This window comes from Centropristis striata, chromosome 2 (assembly GCF_030273125.1).
Source record: "Centropristis striata isolate RG_2023a ecotype Rhode Island chromosome 2, C.striata_1.0, whole genome shotgun sequence".
Classification (NCBI taxonomy): Eukaryota; Metazoa; Chordata; class Actinopteri; order Perciformes; family Serranidae; genus Centropristis; species Centropristis striata.
In genome coordinates this window covers 43,235,449-43,256,625 of record NC_081518.1, presented here as the reverse complement: position 1 = coordinate 43,256,625, position 21,177 = coordinate 43,235,449, and the positions used below count along the sequence as shown (strand labels likewise).

At 39.9% G+C, this 21,177-nt stretch overlaps 1 protein-coding gene across 1 annotated transcript in view; it reads right to left on the bottom strand.

Moving 5' to 3' along the window:
• tshz3b (teashirt zinc finger homeobox 3b) overlaps positions 1-21,177 on the bottom strand; it is a 42,480-nt gene that overhangs the window by 19,672 nt on the left and 1,631 nt on the right. The window lies entirely within an intron of this gene.

Sequence of the window (21,177 nt, the reverse complement as noted above, 5' to 3'; positions counted from 1 at the left end):
CGCCATTTTTAATCATGTAATTAGTCCTGAAGACTAGCAAGAAAAAGAAGAAAGGTCTTTTATGTCATGCAAGCGATGTCAGAATGGTAGCAGTGTGTGTGTGTGTTTCTGTGTGTGTGTGTGTGTGTGTGTGTGTTATCTTTGAGTATATGAAAGAGCCTACAGGACCATGTCACCCTGGCTACAGGTAGAGCAAGAAGGCCAACCACACAACCACAGCGCTGTTATGACAACCGAGCCTTAAGGGAAGTCATGCACATGCAAACTCACACATACATACAAGAAGAGATGAAAGAGCTGAAGAAAGGCTGAATGAAATGTTCTTTTTCTGTAAAATATTTTCACTTCATTCAATTCACTTTATTTCTGTCATAACTGGACTTTATTTGCTTTTAGAAAATTCCATTTTCCCCCTTTTTTTTGCTTCCTGTAATAATACAATTTAACATAACATCTCCAATATGTCGCCTTGGGTTTGTTAATCCAAACAAAAACACTTGCTGATTAATGGATCAGAACGACAACATGTGTTGTTTTTTTGTTTTTTTTAATGAGTGCAGAAAAAGCATTTCCTGTTTAAACCACAGAACAGCTAATATGAATTTGAGCATAGCGGTACCTATCAGTATCGGCTTGTATGCTATCAGATATGCACCAATATGAAAAGTTTATTTTACATGCAAAAGCTAATATTGTGTTGATTTGAAATGGTGTTAGCTATTTTTTAATTTTTATTTAAATGGCTGACTGGCTGACACTCTAAACTACAGAATGATGTTTATTTGTTTAGCTGTTTATTAGATTTGTCTTTATTCTGTACTTTAGTTATTTGACAATGTATGCATATAAAATAATAATAATTAAAAATGTAAAAGCAGCCGTTTGAGTAACTTTACATAGTCATATCGATGCAAAAAGAAGATGTACTATATCAGTTATTAGTGATTTTTTCTCTAATATAAACCAGAGGATACACTGCCTTTGACATCCTGCAGGGCACCACAGTAACAATTTACAATCTAATCTCAGTCTCCTCATTTTGAGAAGCTAGCCCGCTATCTAATGCATTTCAGATGAATAGCTACAGTTTAAAAATATAGACTATTGACATTTCAATATCTGCTATTTACTCCCAAATACATTTATAAGTATGACAATAAGCCTTGACTTTATTTTTAACCCCGTAAGTGGTGTGTGTGTGCATGTCTGTATGTGTGTGTGTGTGTGTGTGTGTGTGTACGCCTCTTAATGAAACAGTAGCTGTAGTGGAAGCTGCGAGGAGACAGTGGTCACTGTTCACATGTTTGACTGCCGGTGAACCCTTTAGCAAGTCATTAAATTGTTTTTGTTGATATAAAAAAACAGTGATTGGATGTTGATCTTAAAACATAAAAATAAGCTGACATCACATTCTCGTGATTGTGTGTGTGGATGTGTGTGTGCGACGAGGCCTTATATCAAACCATTTCACCGCTGCACCACATCATGTCATGAAGATTCTCTATGTTACACACACACACACACACACACACACACACACACACACACACACACACACACACACACACAATCCATACAGTAACTGTGGTGTTGGAGACACATAACTGTGATTTGTGACAGCTGTGTGCAGGGCATCATGGGACAGCTGCACACATACACATATGCACAAACACGTACACACACATCCCCCCAATGTAAAACAGACCGTTCGCTATGTCTGGCATGCCTTGACACAGGCCACAATTGATTAGTGTGATTTACAACATAACTCCCACACACACAGACACACATAACACACACACATGCAGGCACTCCCTGTCAGTGAGATGTGTGTGTGTCTGGTATCAGGCCTGTGGAATCCAGCATTGAGTCTTGTCAGGACCATGTGTAACATTTCCTCTTTGACAGGAAGTGACGATCTGTCTGTCTGTCTTTCTCACACACACACACACACACACACTTAACGCTTGTGTGTTTTTAATTATAGATGCCAAAATTCTGCGGCCAGATTGCTCTTCTAACAAAAGCCCCCCATCTCGTGGTGTTTAACTAAAAATACCTCAAGCATAAGAATATTGGAGTTCTTTAGACTTGATCACATTATCTGTGTGAGAGAGAAAAAATAACACACAACACAAAGCTACACTTGTACCCCATCACCCTGGGCACTGGATATAAAACAATGGGTCGCATTTATCGAGAGAGATGCTGACAAATTTAACTGGACAGCTGTTTCAAAATATGCAAGCACCAAAAGGACAAATTTAGGTCTTTGATTGAGCTCAAAAAATGAAGGGATGTGAAGAAATTACATTATTCTTTTTGTGTTTTAGCATTTGATGTCACAGATGTTGATGAATGAGACGTTTCATTCAAACGCTCAACCTAATTTAGAGGAGGGAAAGAAGCGCTTTGACATGGTTTCTATCTTTCAGAGAGTGCTACAAGTATTTTTAATTTTATGCTTTGTGCACTACCAAACAAAACTATCTCACAGTCAATGCTCATTAATTTTAATATACAAATATTTACATCCCCTATGAAGTTAGCAGCTTGGAAGTTAAAGCCTCAAGATGCTCTATAATTTCAACATTTCACAGTGAATTTAACTTTGAGTCCAGCAATCATTTTTGACTCTTTTTTTTTTTTTTTTTTTAAATGACGGATAACATTTCATTCCAAAGTGACACAGCTTCAGTTTCCCATGATGGAAGTCAGCGTGGATCAATCCATCAGTCTTAATTACTGAAATTCTTGGCTGAGATATGTAATGGTTGCTTTGGCTGAAGCCATGTGGTGACGGTTCATACGGGACAGCCAAGTGAAATGAAGCCCATATGACATAAGGGAGTTATTTAACACACATTGTTTGTTAAATCATGACTGATAAGGGTTTAGGAATGTTCAACATTGAATAGACTCCTCAGAAACACTATTTGGGTTTTAAGAACTTGGCCTTAATACAGCCAGATAATATTTCATTCAGGGTTAGGCATCTCTAGAGGTAGATTCCTCATCGATTAGGAGAGCAAAGAATTGAAAAGTCAAGACTAAAAGGAAAACATCAGTGTGAATGTAATCAATTTCCAGGCCTTGAGATATGAGTGTGAAGTGTTCCTGAGTAGACTCCACTCATACAGTAGCAGTTGTAGCTGTGTATAGGGAGGCGTTTAACACCAGAGCTTATAATGGTCGATGAATCAATAGCTACATGTTAACCAATCAAGTGTCTATTGACTGGGTTATAAGTGCTAATGAAAGGCACACAAACGTACACACTCCTCCTTTCTCTTTCTGTTTCTCCGACTGTGTATTGCTTGTGATTCCGCATGCCGATGTGCCTTTAAATAGCCCGTGTTCTTTCATTTAGTTCAATCAAAACAGAGACTTTCATGTATGTCGCTGGGTTGTGTAATGTTTACAAGATAGAATGTGTGTGCGTGCATGTGTGTGTGTGTGAGAGAGAGAGAGTTCAGTGAGAATGGATATAACCTGGGGCAAGGCTTCAGGCTAAATCATTCCTGGAAGAGTGGCAGAAAAGGTAGAAAGGAAAATGTTAAATGCTGACTGATGCTGTGCCTGCTGCTCCCTCTCTGCTCTCCCTGGTCTGTGTGTTTCTAAATCTTCCATGCATTCTCTCTCTCCTTCCTGACTACCATTCAAGACTGCCAGCATTTTAAACTTCAAAACAATACTAGTACATAACAGCCATACTATACATCTTTCAATTCCATGACAAAAGGGGGAAAAAAGCCTCCATTGCACATAACACTGTTATAGAAAAAGTCACTGGACGGACACATTTGTATTTGATTGTATTTTGGTTTCATTCTCATTGTGATATGTTTGGAAGAGATTGATTAATAAAGTTTTGAGAATATATATACTTTATCTGTCAAGAATAAAATGAACAAAGATTATGTAATTTTTAACGTGTTCTATAGAAGAAGTGTTTTGAAATGCATCTGTCTATCGGTTGAGTTTTCCTATATGTCTCCAATGTCTTCACACTTATCACTGCACTCCCCAAACACTTGCTTTTGGATAAAGATATATAAAATACTTTAAATATATCAATAAATGTAAATAACCTATGAAATAAATATTTAAATATTAATTACCATTAAATGAGACACAGTAAAGATGAAAACCAACCTGGTCTCACAGGAATCCGTGGAATAGCCACGGAATCACTCAAATTTCCGTGAAACTGACACGGATTTCGCTACAATGCAAGTTAATGACAGTCATATCCCGTGGCTATTCCAACATACAAAGTGATTATGTACATTCACTGAGTGAATATTTAGAAAATAAAACATATATTTCTCGCTAGAAATGTGATCAAAATCCATTTTTATGCAGAAACTAAGTCAAATATTGATTTTTTTTCACTAAAAATGAGAGAACTGGCCACCATGTTTTTTGTTCTGACCGCCGGGACCTTGAAAGTCACGTGACTTGGAACAAACCAATAGGAAAAAATATTAACTTGCATTGTAGCGATTTCAAAGATTTTAAGTTAAGCAAATATGTGGCTATTTCACGGATTCCTGTGAGACCAGGTTCACGAAAACAATAGCCTCCTGGTCTTAAAGAGAAGCTCAATAACAGCTCTGCTAACATGCTTTCATTCATTCAGTTTTTTACTCACACATCTCCCTGTCAACTTCTTGTATGTGGTCTTTTCTTGCACTGCAAAAAGACTTTCTCAGTCTTTTAACTCTACTTTTCTTTATTAAGGGATTTCTTCTTTCAGGCTAACACAACCGGTAACGTTAACCAACAGCACACTGCTGATAATAACTGGATTAAATAAAGAATAAGTCCAGCAGACTCACTGTAGACAGACAGATAGAAACTAGCTAGCCTAGGCTAACATTAAAGCTACAAACAACCCCCAGTACAACACTGTCTTAAAGTAACAGGCTCAATATAAAATACAAAACAGAAGTTCTCTGATTTTCATTAAATTAGCATGTTTGGGTAAATCAAACCTTTAATTTCCTTCTAAATTACCCTTTTTCCAATAAACAATTTCATGTCAAGGACTGAACTCCAAAATCTATTAAGTTTCCATGGATATGACATTAATATTTGGCCCATTCTGCAAATATTTTATACAATAATGTCAGAAACTGAAGTAGAAATAATCTCTTCGAAGTGTATTTGAGCTACTTGATCTAAGACAGCATCTCCGGTTTCAAGGTAATGTTTTCTAATTCTGAAAAGAAAAACTTGTATCCTGTAAAAAAAAAAAAAAAAACACAGGAAAATATAAAGTATCTGCATGTGCAGCGAGATCAATTCATCCTAAAATGAATCTCTTTACGTCTTCCTGTATTTCTACTTCTTCTCTGTGTGTGTGTCCCACTCCCATCCTGTTGTTATGTCTCAAAGCCTGGCTTGTTGTGTGTACAGAATGTTTGGTTCCACCGGTGTGCTAGTTTTGTATAAACTCCAGATAATAAATGATGGTGAGAAAATGAGGGACGTCAAAACACATGGGGACCCGGCTTGGGAGATCAAAGACGTGACAGAGGAGAAGGATAGAGATCTTGTCTGATACTTCAGCACTGAAATGCACGTATAAAGGCTCAGATGAGCGTGTACGCTAAGCGTACCAATGAACACACTCTTGCACGCCAGAAACATGTACAAACAGATGCATGATTTTGAGTGATTCCCACTGTAAAAGGGTTCCAGAGAAAGTGTGTTGTTAAATGGATTAATACAGAACTTGTGTAGATTACATAAGTGACAGGAAGGTGATAAAAAGGCTGAAAGTTGTGAAAAAAAATCATATGGCTTGTCATCTAAAGCAGGATTTGACAGGTTTCCTTTAAAAATGGGGATAAAGTAGTGATGTCCGAATGAAGCTTCATGAACCATTGGTTGTTTTTGTGGACGGACACATTTGTATTTGATTGTATTTTGGTTTCATTCTCATTGTAATATGTTTGGAAGAGATTGATTAATAAAGTTTTGAGAATATATATACTTTATCTGTCAAGAATAAAATTAACAAAGATTATGTCATTTTTAACGTGTTCTATAGAAGAAGTGTTTTGAAACTTTTGATAACCTTACTTACCAGGGTATGCATCGGTCTATCTGTTGAATTTTCCTATATGTCCCCAATGTATTAATACAGAATTTGTGTAGATTACATAAGTAACAGGAAGGTGATAAAAAGGCTGAAAGTTGTGAAAAAAAATCATATGGCCTGCATCTAAAGCAGGATTTGACAGGTTTTTAAAAAAAATGGGGATAAAGTAGTGATGTCCGAATGAAGCTTCAAGAACCATTGGTTGTTTTTGTGGACCAAACTAGATGGAACTCTTGGTTTTTTTAAAAAAAAGGGCTCAATCAATGGCATTTCAGTGTTCTTTTGAACAGAAAATGCCATCTGGTAAGCTCAGCAAGTAAAGAAAATGATTCTTCTTCCTTTTGAAGGGTACTGGTATCGTAATTTCTTAAACAATACCCAGGAGTGACAGAAGTATGAAGAATGAAAAAAAAGAGAAGTTGCAAGAGAAATGTGAACCCCGTCCGGTATCTGGCCTCCTGCCGGTTGCCACAAAAGCACGTTGAGAGGATGTGTTGCTGCTGTTAGACAAGCACTGCGGTCAAAGCATTCTGAAGCCTTGGTTTATTTGGCTAAAATAGAAATCAAACCACGTCATTCTCTCTTCTCTTGTATTCTTCCATTTTTCTTTTGTAAACTGCCAAGGAAATGCCAAAAATAATCTCTGAAAAAATGACAGAGCAGGTGTTTACCACTCGGTCCGGTCTCTGCATATAGCTGTGCAAGTGCAACTGGAGGTGACAATGAATCCACCAATTGTAAGAGCTCTTTCACTCTCTCTGCCAGGCCTTTTTAAAAATTCCTTTCTCTCCTTTTTCCAGCCCATCTCCTCCTAATTAAATGGAGTAGTGCCACTGACTAACAGGAAAGCCTGTTTTATCAGCACTCACTCATTCCACTCCTCCACGAGTGTTTGAGGGAGGGAGAGGAGGGGTCCTAAGCTACGGCAGAGTCTGCAGTCATCAAATACCTGTTAGAAGCAAGGTAGAATCTTAAAGAATCATTTGAGCATGATACTGCAAAGAAGCAGCGACAAAGAAAGAGCTCTCTTCCTCTCACCTTTTCTATTTTCCTCCTCTACCCCTCCTCCCTTCCCTTCCTGGGCAAACCCAGGACCAAGTACCAGCAAGGGTCATATCTTTTTAATTATCTTTCCCGCCTTTGATTAATTATTCGGCGTGACAACGGCGCGTTCGTAATGCTTTTCACCTGCCGCCGCTGACTGACGGCCCCTCTGTTGAACTCAAAAGCAAACAGCTGCTGCCATGATCGCCTAGCAACCAGCCGGTGATGGATGAGTACCAGAGATGGATGGCCACAATAAATCACCACGTCTGCCTTGGCGCTATAGAAACCTGGGAAGAGTGAGAGAGATGGAGGGGAGGGAAAGAGGGAACGCACCAAAAAACCCCAAAATGTAACTCTTCTTGTTTAAACGATTATGGGCAACTGCAAGGAGTTTTGAGATGCGGGCAAAGAGTTTGTTTTTGTTCCCTTTACTTTCACTTTTTCCTTTAATTTTGCATCGCCAATTGTTTAACATGTATCAATGAACCACCAGTTACAGAACCTCTAAAAATATATTTTATGAAAGTATTACTATTTTTACCAAGGTATAATAATATGCCACCTATTCACCGACTATCCTTGGACTGAATGTTGTAATCCTCAAATTCAACATGAAATATTTACTATATGTACAAGCAAGAATGACAAGGACTGTCTGTATAAGCTGGGCACCAACTCTTGTCATGGATGAAAAAAACATGGGATCTGCTATTTACAATGATGTGTGTGCAGTGAGGCATCCGTGTTTTCCCTTCAGTGTAATTATCTGCCAGCGTTAGCATGCTTCCTACATGACTGCCTCATGTTCACTGGTAGACAAATAGTTATAAAGCTATGGTGGTTGTTTCTGGTGGCATTGCCAAAAATGCAAATCCTCAAATGATTATAGCCAATAATCCACACAATGACAATGATAGTCAATGAACCACTCACAGTTTTCAGTTTGGACACGAATTGACAGACTAGTCCAATCACAATCAAGCTACTGCTGCATTTTGACTTAAATTGCCATTTAAAAATAAAAAAAAACATTGATTATCAATCAAAGGAAACACACTAACAAAAAGATCAACACCAGTCTGTGCTATCATACAATAGTGACCTGTCAATCAGAAGCTATAGCCACTCTCTAAAGCATATCCAATCCAATCCAATCCCCTTTATTTATATGGCACAATTTTAGCAAACACAAGGTTTCCAAAGTGCTGCACAAACAATAAATACATAACACAATACAAAGAGATGTAGTAAAATATAGAACAGTAAGATGCAATAAGATAAAATAAATTAAAAATGGGATAAAAATAAATAAAATAAAATGTAAAATGTACTGCCCGCACAAAATAAAATATACATGAATACAATAAAAACAAAAAATCATAAAATCAACATAAAATGCATACCCTGCTTTATCATCTATTTTACTCTAAACGGGGCCATCATTTACAAAAAGAAAGTCATGCTGTAATGAAGAACACTTCTAAGTTGCAACTGAGTCCATAAACATGCTAGGAAAATTTTTACTGAGGTAATAAATTAAGTGATAAGTAGGGTAATTTTCTCATATACTTCTATAGGATCTTTTTGCAACCACTGGAGTTGCCCCCTGTTGGCCTTTAAAAAGAATGCAAGTTTAAGACACCTCCTTTTTGGCTTCACTTTTCAGACCCCGAATGCCACGTTCACTTCTTTTATCCAGTCAATGCTTCGACCCTGAACCTACGCTGACTCGATGATGTCACTAGAGGCTCTACGTAGCTCACCAACAACTTTTTACAACTTTGTTCACAAATGCAGTAGTTTAATAAGAGCACTTATTCTACTTTGGATCATGTAGGTTTCAAGATGTTGCTTTATCTGATTCCTAACCGGAATATTATTGTGCATTGCTTTGGGAGAAGATTGTAGGGGGGGCGTCCATTAATATCCATCATCACTCCAACTCTACCTTTCCAGGACCATTATGGCTATTTTGACCTTTTAATTTCCCCCTTTTGTGTTTTATTTGCTGCACATTTCAGTCACTTCTTCACCTCACTTCACTGTTATTTTTCTTTTCCTTTCCTTTGTTGAGACCATGACTGTCCCCTCCTCCTTCCACCCCCTCCCCCCTCCCCCCTCCTTCACCTGCCGTGTCCTCGCACACGCACACAAACACTCTCGTAGCTGTAGCTCAAGTTACAGCTTTGTAGCGATCCAGTCTAAATAATATAGCAGTGATGAATGGCAGGGCCAGATTCATATCCATCAACGGACCCTTTTTTTAAGGAGCATCCATCTTCTATAAGGCCTCCCTTTGAATCAGGGAAAAGTGAAGAGAGAGAGAGACTGCACTGCCCGAACCCATGGGAGAGACTTGCACGCGGTTGTGAGTTTGCGTGTGTGTGTGTGTGTGTGTGTGTGTGTGTTAGATAAGACATTGTGACTGATACACGCCTGCAAGCAACCCCCAAGACACATGAGCACGGGAGAGAGACATACACAGATTGTTATTGACACACAAACACAAATGCATGCCTGTGAACGCAGCAAGGAGATTAATGGACCTATGATTTACAATCTATACTTATTTATGATGTGAAATGTGAGTAATTGTGTGTAAAATACTATTTAAAGTTGCTATATCAATATCACACATAGACACTGTTTTTCTCCCCACCACCCACGGGGGATATGAAAGTAGTCAGTAGCCAAAACATTAGTGAAACAAAAAGTCCAGCTGATTTCTTCCTCTAATCCCCCAACTTCTCACTCACTCACCCCATCTTTCTGTCCATCTCTCTCACTCTTCATCCCTCACTCCCTTCCTTCTTTCCTTCATCCCCGGAGGAGTGGCACAAGCAAGGACTGCCCTACACACTCAAACACACACATACGTGGCTGTAAACACACACAGCTGCATGCGTACACACACACACACACGCTGCTATATGCTCCCACACACATGTGAGGCCCTGGCAAGGCCCTGTTTGATAAATGACACACGTCATTGTGTCAGGAGAGAAGGGTGGGTCTGTGATGTATGGTGTGGACGATGAGAGGGGGAAATCGACTGTTTGGCAGTGAGACGGCGCTCGTCTACTAGCTGCTGGTCTCTTCTGGTTTCTGGAAACCTCCGAAAAAACACGCAGCAAACATGCGTCCACGTAAACACGCTAACTCGTAAACACACATCACTGCACAGTATGCAATCAAGCTGCTGCACCAGATACTGTGTGTGGCGTTTAGGGCCAAGAAAAAGGCTGCTTCTCCTTTTCAGTTTCTCCTCTTTTTTGGGTTCTTTCTTTCTTCACGTGCCACTTTCTTTCCTTTTTTTTTTTTTTAAAGCCCCTTGCGTTCCTTGGCTCAGTTACAGAGAGGAAGAGTTCATCGAGGAAACGGAGAAGAAAAGGGGAGAGAAGCGACTGCTGGATGTGGGCAGGCGAGCGGCGAGGGGGGCACAACGATATCAATCACAGTCCCGTTTGCAACAGAGATACTAGCATTTCAAATAAAACAGCCAAACCTAGACAAATAGCCTTAACATGGGGCTGTAACCTGAGCACCCCGCAGCACCACCCTGAAACTTCTCATAAAGTGGAGAAACAGAGCGGCTTCTGCTTTGTATTTCTTTTTTTTCTCCCCCCTCTTTTTCCCCCTCATCGACTATCTCTCTCCTGCCTCTTTTCTCTCTTTGTCGCTAGCAGGCGAGGTGGCTGACATCTGCAGAGTGCATTTAAAGAGAAAAAAATGTGTCAGAGGAGTGTGATGCACTCTTTTGCACGCATGCACACACACACACATACACACACGCAGGCGGCCCCCCTTGCTCGGTTTCATTAGCTCACTGGCAGGGTGGCACTTCTCAAGCTCATTACTGAGGAAGGATTTATGGCGCGGCAGCCAGTGGCGGAGAAAAGGCATCTGTCAATAATTGCAGGGAGCAGCAACTCCCATCTCCACCAGCTTTGAAATCTCATTAGGTATGCAGTTATCAGGCATAAAGATCAAAAACATTACTCAGCTCCGACAGAAACCGACCAAGAAACATTAATTAGCAACAGGCCCTCGCAGTATAAAATAAAACAGCCTTCCTCCTCACTCCTCTCATCTCTCTCGCTCACTTTTTTCTCTTCCTTTTCAGCATGGTCGACTGTCTCTCTCTCTCTCTCTCACCTGCCTCCTCGCTCTTAACCCTCTTTGAGAACAAACACACACATTCAGAAGTGCATACGCCGGTTTACACACACACGTTTCCTACCACACCCTTGTAAACCAGACCATATCAAACGATGCATTCCCTGGTTAAACGCTCCGATTACACACACACACGGTGTTGTAGAGGGTGAGGATAATTCCCAGCATCTGAAACTGATCAGAACATGAAACAAGAAGGAGGAAAAGGAGGGCCAAAGGCATGTTGGACTGTCTTTTGGCAGTGACTGAGTGGTGACCATTCAGCCATGTGTGTATATGTGTGTATGTGTGTGAGGAGAGAAGAGGAAGGCGCTGTCAGCCTGAGAAGGATGTCAGCTCGGGCTGGCCCTGATTACCAGGGCCTCAGACGGGTCCTCACTGGCTCCCCTGCCTTTCATCACAGCCACCGTCACACACACACACACACACGCACACACACACACACACAAGACTGATGGCTGCCAGTCTAGTCTAGGTTCCAGCCAAAGCCTCCGTGGGAAAGGGAAGCGAAGGGGTCTGATTGTGCAAGCGTGCACACAGACACACATATACACACACTTTGCAACATAAAGGCAACCCCCACTGAGGGTAAGAAGAAACCCAGACCTGGAGCCGAGCCCAGATGACACTCAAAAGATGCACACACACACACACAGATATACACACAAGCACACACACACCTTGTCTTGATACTGTCTCATCCTCCGACTGGCCCTGCAGCTCCTTAAACTCCATGGGCCTCGTCTAGACACACACATATTATCCCCTGTCTCCTGAACATGACGGGCTTCACATGCTATAAAAATAAAGCTAACCATAAACAGAAGCTAGTTGTCTTGGTGGAAACAGCACAGAGTAAAAAGTTTCACTCAAAAGTTTTTAAATAACTGAAAGCACAGATCCACTTGATGTCATTCATGATTTAGGTTCCAGGATATGATGATGAATATGACCTGTTTGATATGAGGACATATTCTCACAGGCAGAACACAGACCACCCTATATTTTCGGACTACAGAAGGTCTGGTGTGGAGCTTACTATAGGATCACAGTAAATACACATATATCTGCTTTGTGTCAGCACAGGAAGTGTGTGTGTGTGTGTGTGCACGGAGATCACTCCATTTCCTGTTTTAGCTGTTTTCCCAGGGTGCCTCGGTGTGGGCCCGTAAGCCAATGGGACCCCACACTGAGGGGCTGCTGGTTGGACTTGGACCAATAATATTTGTCATCTATTATTATAGGTATTTTTAAGCCTATGATATAGTTTGACAAATTCAAAAAATGCAAAAATTAAGAAATGGAACATGAATATTATTCTGACGCAAAATACAAATATAATTATATCTGTAGCCTTCATCATTTTTACTGAATATTTACATTCAAGCAGGTCAGAAATTTAAATTTAGAGTACAATGGTATCTTTATTAGGAATTAATTAAACAAAAATAGAGACAAAAAGATGTTTTTATTTTCCTTTTCCTCCTTTCTTTGATCAGAAAAATCATGGGGAATTAATTTATTATGAGGGATGCATGGTCTGGATTTTTTTTCAATGGATACTGATGATTACTTGGTTTTCATGGCCCATTCAAATACGATAATCAATATTTTTGACATTTTGTATTTTGAAAAATAAGTACATAACTTGTAGTTTACGCACACCTGAGGATAAGAAATACCAAGACGTAAAGAACAAAGAAGGATGATTTAACATTTCATAGCTCTGACCTAACCAAATCTACTGACATCAGTGAAGTACATCATAAACTTCACAAACATACGTAGCATTAGCATAGCATTGTACCTAAGAATTTCAATTAAATATTTTGACCTAATCTGTCCAATAAGCCATGCTAGTGGTATTGAGTATTTTTGAGTGTGTAGATTCGGCTCAAAGTGATTTGGCTTTGTATTATCAGCCAATAATTTATCAGCTATAGCTTCATTATTGGAATAGTACAGCAAATATACATTCCCCATCACAGGCTGTTAATTTATTGGTACCAATATATTTTGCACATCCTGATTTATTATTAATCCTTCATTAAACCTATGTTTAGTTGCATCAGATGTTTATTATGTGTATGTCATTTCTTTCCATAAAACAAAAATAAAAAAGACACAGATGTTTTTTTTTTAAATATTAGTAAATATTTCTGTTTATAGTTGTGTCCTCTGCTCTGCAACCTCCTGCAACCCTCAACAGACACAATCCATCACTCTCTCCTCACAAAAATCATCTTTGGGGAGGAAGAGGAGAACAGGGAGGAGATGGAGACAGAAGAATTGGGGAGGGGAAAGAAAAAAATGAGGAAAGGATGCAGCCTTGTGAGCCAATTTAAGAAATAACTGCTGATGCATCAGCTATTGACTGTTTGAGCGCTCGTGATAACGCTCAAGGCGAAACTGGGAGCAAAATGACAGCATCAACTGCCTGCAATAAAGTGCAGTGCGCCAGACCAAGGGAGCTCTAATTGACAGCTGTCAACCTAATGGGAGCCATGACGGAAGATTCTGGGAGAGGGAGGAAAAGAAACACTGTTTATAAACCATCAGCCACTTATCCTCAAGGAAGGGAAGAAGGGAGGGGGGGCTCTCGCTTCCCTCCCTCCCTCCTTCCCTCCTTCCCTCCCTCCCTTTCCTCTGTCTCTCTCTCTATGATTGTCGTTTGTCTACTTGCTTGCTTTTTCATTTGCTCCTACTTTCTCTTGCCCGTGCACATAATCTTTTTTTACAATCTCATTACCTTTCTGTCTTTCCCTATGATAGAATATTTAACTATGCAACAGTTCTCCCACTTTATATCTTTTCTCCTCTCTTGTTTCATTGTGGCAGAGCGTAGTGGGGCAGGAGCACTGAGAAAAGCAGAAGAAGGCCATAACTAATCACAATGTCAGTTAGCTGCCTGGGAAAGACTCACTCTGCACAAAGTAATGCAGGGAACAGGACTAAGACTGGGACACACTGCACTCAAAGTGTTTTCAGCTCAGCATACATGCTACATTTAAGAAACACTGTTAGTTTTAGACTATTGAGGGACGATTTGGTATTCAGGACGAGTCTAACTGGACACAGTAGCTTACTGGTTAAAGTGAGTCATAAAACCACAGTCCCCAGCGTGTTTTACTTACTACAAAGCCATGTCTGAGCCCTCATCACACAGTAGTGAGCAGTTCACTCAAAAAGTGACTTTCCTTCCACATATTGTTTCATTGGAATTTTTTTCCTGTCCACAACAGATCAAGCAATAGAAATATATATATAAAAAACATATGGAGAGTTGAAAAATATGAAACATCTTAATGAACCCAACAGCAGTTTGATTGTTATTTCCTGGACTGCAAAAGAAAAAAATATAATAATAATAATAATAATAATAATAATAATAATAATACAAATCTGCAAGTGATCTCTTCAAATATTAATATGTGTGGCAGTAATTTCAGGCGACCTCACAGATTACAGAGCGCTGTAGGGGTGCCAACCGATGCTTAGACAAAACTGTGATGAAAATGTTTAAAAAACATGACAAAACCTTTTTAGACTAAATAATAGAGAAATAACTATTCTTAAAAAAAAAACCCTTTGGTGATTACATCGGACGAACAACAATATAAGCCTGATTATGAACCTGATTTTTTCATGGCAACTCATTTCTGAAAGACCATTGACGACGGTGACAATAATATGAAACATATTTTTTACTTTCAAAACTAGTTTTCTGAAAAGTGATCCTGTAGTTGGAACAAATTAACTGAACTGAAACAAAGAAAACCTAAATAAAGAAAACTGAAACAGAAACTCAGTTATTATTATTATAACCGATTGACAGTCTGAGACAAAAAGACTAATGTTTAAGCCCTTACTTCTACCTACTGAGAAACTGTGCTTTAGATAAATGTTTGGTGAGAACAATTCAATGCCATACATGACAACATGTCATACAAACGGAATAAATACTAACTCAAGGTTTTTTACTATACTTCATTTCAAAGAAAACTCATTTTTATTCCTCTTCAATCTGATCTGTCAGCAGGTTCTAGTTCCATCCGAGAGTGATCAGATGAATGATCGGTGCATTTAAAAAAAAAAAGATAATGTGTTTTAGTTTGAGAGAGGTGGGAAACAGTCGGAGCATAAAAGGACCACCACCTTTCAGATTAATGGACTGCAGATGGAAAACTTTGAAGCGCTGTTATTCAAATACATCGACTTTATTAGAAATTGGAGTGGACGACTTTTACTTCAAGGATGAGTAACCTCTGAATTTCATCTTTCAGTTGGAGGACTTTACTCATTCTCCTACCATGTTGTATGTCTCATTTCCAGGCGCCACGCTTTGTAATGTTGAAGATGGAGACAAGGAAAATCAAAAAGGTAGTAAAATGTCCTGAATGAGATCATGCATTTTATCCAAAGGTCACAATGATTTGAAAGCTAAAAGCATGAGACGAAGATAGCAGGTAAGATATGTAGTGATTCTATAATATAATAAAAAACAAGAGCTATTTTACCTTTTAAAATGGCAAAAAATGCTATTTTTGTTATATTATAGCTAATAATGGGCTGCAAAGGGTTGTGTGAAAAAAAAAGTCACTCTCTTAATCATCAATACAATTATCAAGACCTTTTTAAACAAGGTTAATTAGCTTGATTAGATTGACTTGTTTCATTAGATCATATTTCCACCCACTGGATGGGACTATATGCTCTGATACAAGGTGCCACTGGATTATAACGTGTTGTATTTTTAACAAACAGAATGAGCTCTCACATAAAGTGTATTGTTGAATAGCAAATGCCCTGTACTTCTCAAAATGTGTGCTACTCACAGCCGAACAATGTGTGTGTATCTGCATTGTGAGGACATGTGAGTGTACCCGCTCCCTCCTGTGAATCTGTGACTGTGTGTGTGTGAGTGAGTATATTTAAATGGGCCACTGCATCTCGACTTAGATCCACCGCGAGTGCAACGTTAACACACATCAAGCATGATTAATCTCTCGCTCTCATCTACAATCAATCACACACACACGCTCGCAGACACACACACACACACACACACACACACACAGAGGCAGAGAAATCACAGAAATCAGCTGCTTTTCCTCCTCGGCTGCCATCTATCTCTTGTTGGACAGAACCAGATCTGTCTTGATGTTAATATTTACATAAATCATGCTTAGCCTCTTTGGACACCATGCTGATGATAGGTGTTTCTGAAAAATCAACGCAGGTGAAAAATCCTCCCACTCCGGAAAAGTGTCATTGAGTAGCTAATAATGACCAGTGTCAACGTCATCAATCTGCAGCGGGCTCACAGGAGAACAATACACCTTCAAACACACACCATGCTATGTTAATGTTAACACCACGCAGCTGCTGCAGCACAAACATTTTAAATAATTCGCAGAGAAACAATAGATTTGTAGTTGCACATGTGAGGATATAACAAGTGTGGAATTTGGAAGTGTAAGGAATAATACAGGTAAAATAATATGTTTGATGTTCAGGCTTCCTCTCCTGTAACAATGATCTGTTTGGCCTAGCATTGGCTTTGAAGCCCTAAGACAAAAGCCTGCCGCTCGCCTCAGCTTTGTCCTTTCCTGATGTCAAGAAAAAATAAACACCTTTGGTCAGAAAATGGTGTGGGCGCACGTATACATATGTACATGAAGGAGAAAGCCTGACTTATAGACCCTGGTTTTTAAAGCAAACACAACATCAAAACCTTTATAATCACCACCGGAGAGTTACGTGAAATATCCTCACTGCTAATATAAAGAATGGCCCAGATTAGATGCACCGATCCCACTTTTTAACTTCCGATACCTGAGCTTGAGTACCAATCTGAAACCAGTGTGTAATTAATAAGCTGCCTCACTGTGTGGAAGTGACTGGGATTGAGGCAACATCAGGTCGACTGAAACATTACTTTGCTAACTTGTGATACAAGTCGTACAAAAAAAAAACGAGTGTGGGACTGTTTTCCCTTCACATCTCCAACACCAGTGTGCACGAGATATTGTCAGGAATGCTGTGGGTCATGGGAGTGGGACAGGAAAAAGTAAGTGGATGGTTTCAGTAGTTTTTAGATATAAAAAAAAGCATTTCTAAAAATGTCCTAATTTTTAACATAATGCTGATCATGATTGATGGTTTGAAAAAAAAAAAAAAGTAGCATGGGAATAGGATAGGAGTCTTTCTTCCTGGATTGGGACAGGACAGGAGTTTTTTGGTGGGAGTGGGATGGGACAGGCATGGAAATCCACTCCAGTGTCCACCGCTTCCTTCTCTTTTTAAAATTTACTGAATTATTATATATTATTAAATTAAGAAATCATGCACCAGCAACGTGGTTAAAAATTCTCAAAATCAACGTGAATTACAATTCAAGGGTTACCCTTTTGAATGCAGCATCAAAAATATCATACATAGTTTATATTATAAGCATTAATTGAATTTAATAGATTGGCCCCGTTGTCACGATATCCAATTAAGCTATTTGAGTTAGAATCTGCCCAATATCTGATATCAGTATCGGATCGGTGCGTCCCTCCCTCCTACGCAACAAGTGACACTCATACCACCACTGTCCAAAGCCTCACCTGTGGTGGGGTTGAATAAGGGATAAGTGTGGGGGGTGGGGGTGGGGTGGGGTGGGGGGTAAAACGAGGACGGTGTAAGATCAAGTTGATTACATCCAACTATGCCGCAGACCTAATTGGCGAGCGTGACAGTGTGCTGAGCTTGTCATCTCCAATCATTAGGCCTGTCAGAGATCCATCAGATGCTCGGCTAATTAGGAGAACGCTAATGAAGCTGGCAAAACAACTCCTCTTTTTAGACGGCTGAATGCGCTCCGCCGCTGGGGTGGGAAGTGTGTGTGGAGGTTTGTTGGATGAGAAACAGGAAGAGGAGTGTGTGGGATCACGGAAAGGATAGAGATAGAGAGAGATGTGCAAAGTAAAAATAAATTGGCTAGTTCTTTATGCTTGTTCCCCGAGCAGAACTCTGCACAAGAGTCGACTGTGACGCCACGTTCAAGAGCATCTACATATGGTCGGATTTAATAATGACCAATTAAGACCACATGAAAAGCTCCAAATAAGAAGATTTACAAGAACTTTTCAATAAGTGCACTGACCTTTAACCAGATTTACGAGTTTATGTCATTTTAACAAATTTGATGGTTGACTGAGTCACTGAAGCTGGGTATGATGTATCTGCTGTCCTCGACCACAAACCCTTAAAGAATGCCTAATTTTCTGGGTGCAGGATGGACAGACATAAAAGAGAGGAAAAAGAGAAACAAAGTGGGAAAAAAAACTCAAGGTTGGGGGTGCTCTGCCCCCTCCCAAGTCCCTAATCAAGGCCTATCATTTGCCATCCTCCCATAACTCTTGCCATCACTACGGCGCAATCAATTTGTCATCACTCTTTGTGTGCCATGCAGTTCTCCTCAACCTTATAACTTGCAGCTGTGAGCGAGGGAGGGGGGAGTAGAAGATGTGAGGAGGAAAAGGAGAAGGAATGAAGGGTAAAAAAAAAAAAATAGGAAGCTGCCAATAGTCTAAAATGAAACTCCTCCTTCGCCTGCCTCGTGTTTGTTCTCGTCCGCTCATCAAAGAAATAAATGCCTCATTTTCTCTCGCGCTCTCACTGCCGCACACTCACTCGCTCATTCCAGCTGAATAAAAAGTCATCTCGCTATCCATCCATCCATCCATCCATCTGTCCGTCCACCCATTCCTTTACCCCCACCCATTGTGTCCATTAGGGCTAAAACATTTTGATCAAGTAAGGCCCTGGGCTGAGAATACATAAGACTCTCTCTCTCTGTGCCAGCCTCTGATTGACCATTAGGGCCATTGATGAATGTGGCTGTCAGAGGGCAGACAATTAAATCAAATATGAAACAAAGTCTCTCTGACGGGCCCTTCTGATGGAGCAAACCAGTCTTCCGCCTCACGATTAGGCTAATAGTTACATTTTTCATAGCACTCTATGTGTGCGTGTGTGTGCGGCAGAAAGTATTGCATGCTTGTTTATATGTACTATAAAGTCATTGCAGCATGTCTTGTGAGCATGCACCACTGCACATATGTAATTATGTGTGTGTGCTGGTCGGCTCTAGACACATTTGGAGACTACATTTCCTCGAGAGTGTGAAAGAAAGTTGCAAACAAGAGTGTGCTGAGGGAAAATGGCTTACTATAAAATGTTAAAGGTCATTCATAAATCATTACTAATCCATTATAATGAATATGAATTAGTGTTTCAAAGCCATATTTGCCACAAGACAAAAGCTACTAAAAATAAGGATTTCTTTAACTGACTGAAAATCTCAAAATTTGAAAATGAACACAAATTATTAGTCTCGTAAAAAGATCTGATGAGAAAACTCTCCCTCCACTTCAATGGGGACATAAAATAAACGCCGAGGTCAGCTCTTTATCCTCGTCAAGTCCGAGGCGAAGGAGGGGAAAAAGTAAGAAATCAAAGCTAATAAAAGTGCGGAGGAAAAAAATAGATACAAAGATGCAATTAAATGATGGTGTTAATGGGTAGAAGTTTGTGAGGCCAGACGTGACTTCAGCAGGCCCTGCCTGGCTACCAGAGTTAGTGAGCGAGGGAGGGAAGGCAGGAGGGTGGGAGGGTGGGAGGGAGGGATGGAGGGAGGGAGGGAGGGGTGATTTATTGACACTTATCGGGAATGAACAGATCAAAGGCTCGGCCAGATGACAGGCGATCAATCAGGCGTCAAATCAAAGATGGCAATTGTCCATTAAAGCTCTCTTCCAGTATACACTCCCCCCCCGGGCTGTGAAATAATCTTTAGACTGGAAGAAAAGTCTTTCCCAGAAACTGAAAGAAAACAGACCAGACCCTGATGAAAAACAAGGAGGGTACATCTCCAAGAAATTTTCAGAGAAGTTGCTATATTAAAGTCTCAAAGTAGAAAGACCAAGAACCAACTCTAAGAATAGTTTTTATGTGAGTATTGTAGAAAATGCTACGATTCGGGATACAAACGATAGAAAGTAATATTGTGAATCAAAATACATTCCAAATCCCTGCAGAGAATAAAACAGCATCATGCTGGTGTAACAGTGTCAAACACACACTGTATTAGGGACATTACAGTAATATTTCAATGAGAAAGATGCTGAAAAATCTGACAAACGTGGCAAAAAAAGTGAACTTCCTGTCATTTATCGGGATGTTTTAGAGTTAATCCGACTTCCCCAAAAAGAAATCAACAAGCATCAAAGGCCTTCGTGACAGTCAGCTGACCCGAGGGCTCCACCACCAAACCTCTCCAGTATACATCCTTAATTCCACAGTCGATATCTACGAGTAGGAGGAAGAGAAGGAGGCGCCGTAAAGGAGTGAAAAGAGGTAGAGAGAGACCTATGAACACTCAAGTTCTCCGAGGCGAGGAGGGAGAAATGAAGAATGGGAAGGAGGAGAGCGAAATGTGCGCCCTCTCACACTGACTGGGACTTTCTAACACACATGAAGTGGTACGCAGAGGCTGACCTGTGACCTTTCTGAGAGGCAGATGAGGACTGCTCGAACTACCGGGTCGCTAAGTAAAACCCTCTGGAAACCCTGACACACGTTGATGAAAAACATTAAAAACCTACACAGTGTTATTTGCAGTGTCATTTAATCCAAACGTTATTTTCTATATTTATCTATTTGCATATAAAACAAAAGCAAATCACTGCCATGATAGTTTTCCAAAGCCTTTCGTTGTGTTTTGTCCAACAGTTCAAAACCCCAAAAAAAGGCTGAATTTGTAGAGCAGATATAAGCAGAAAATACTTGCATTAAAG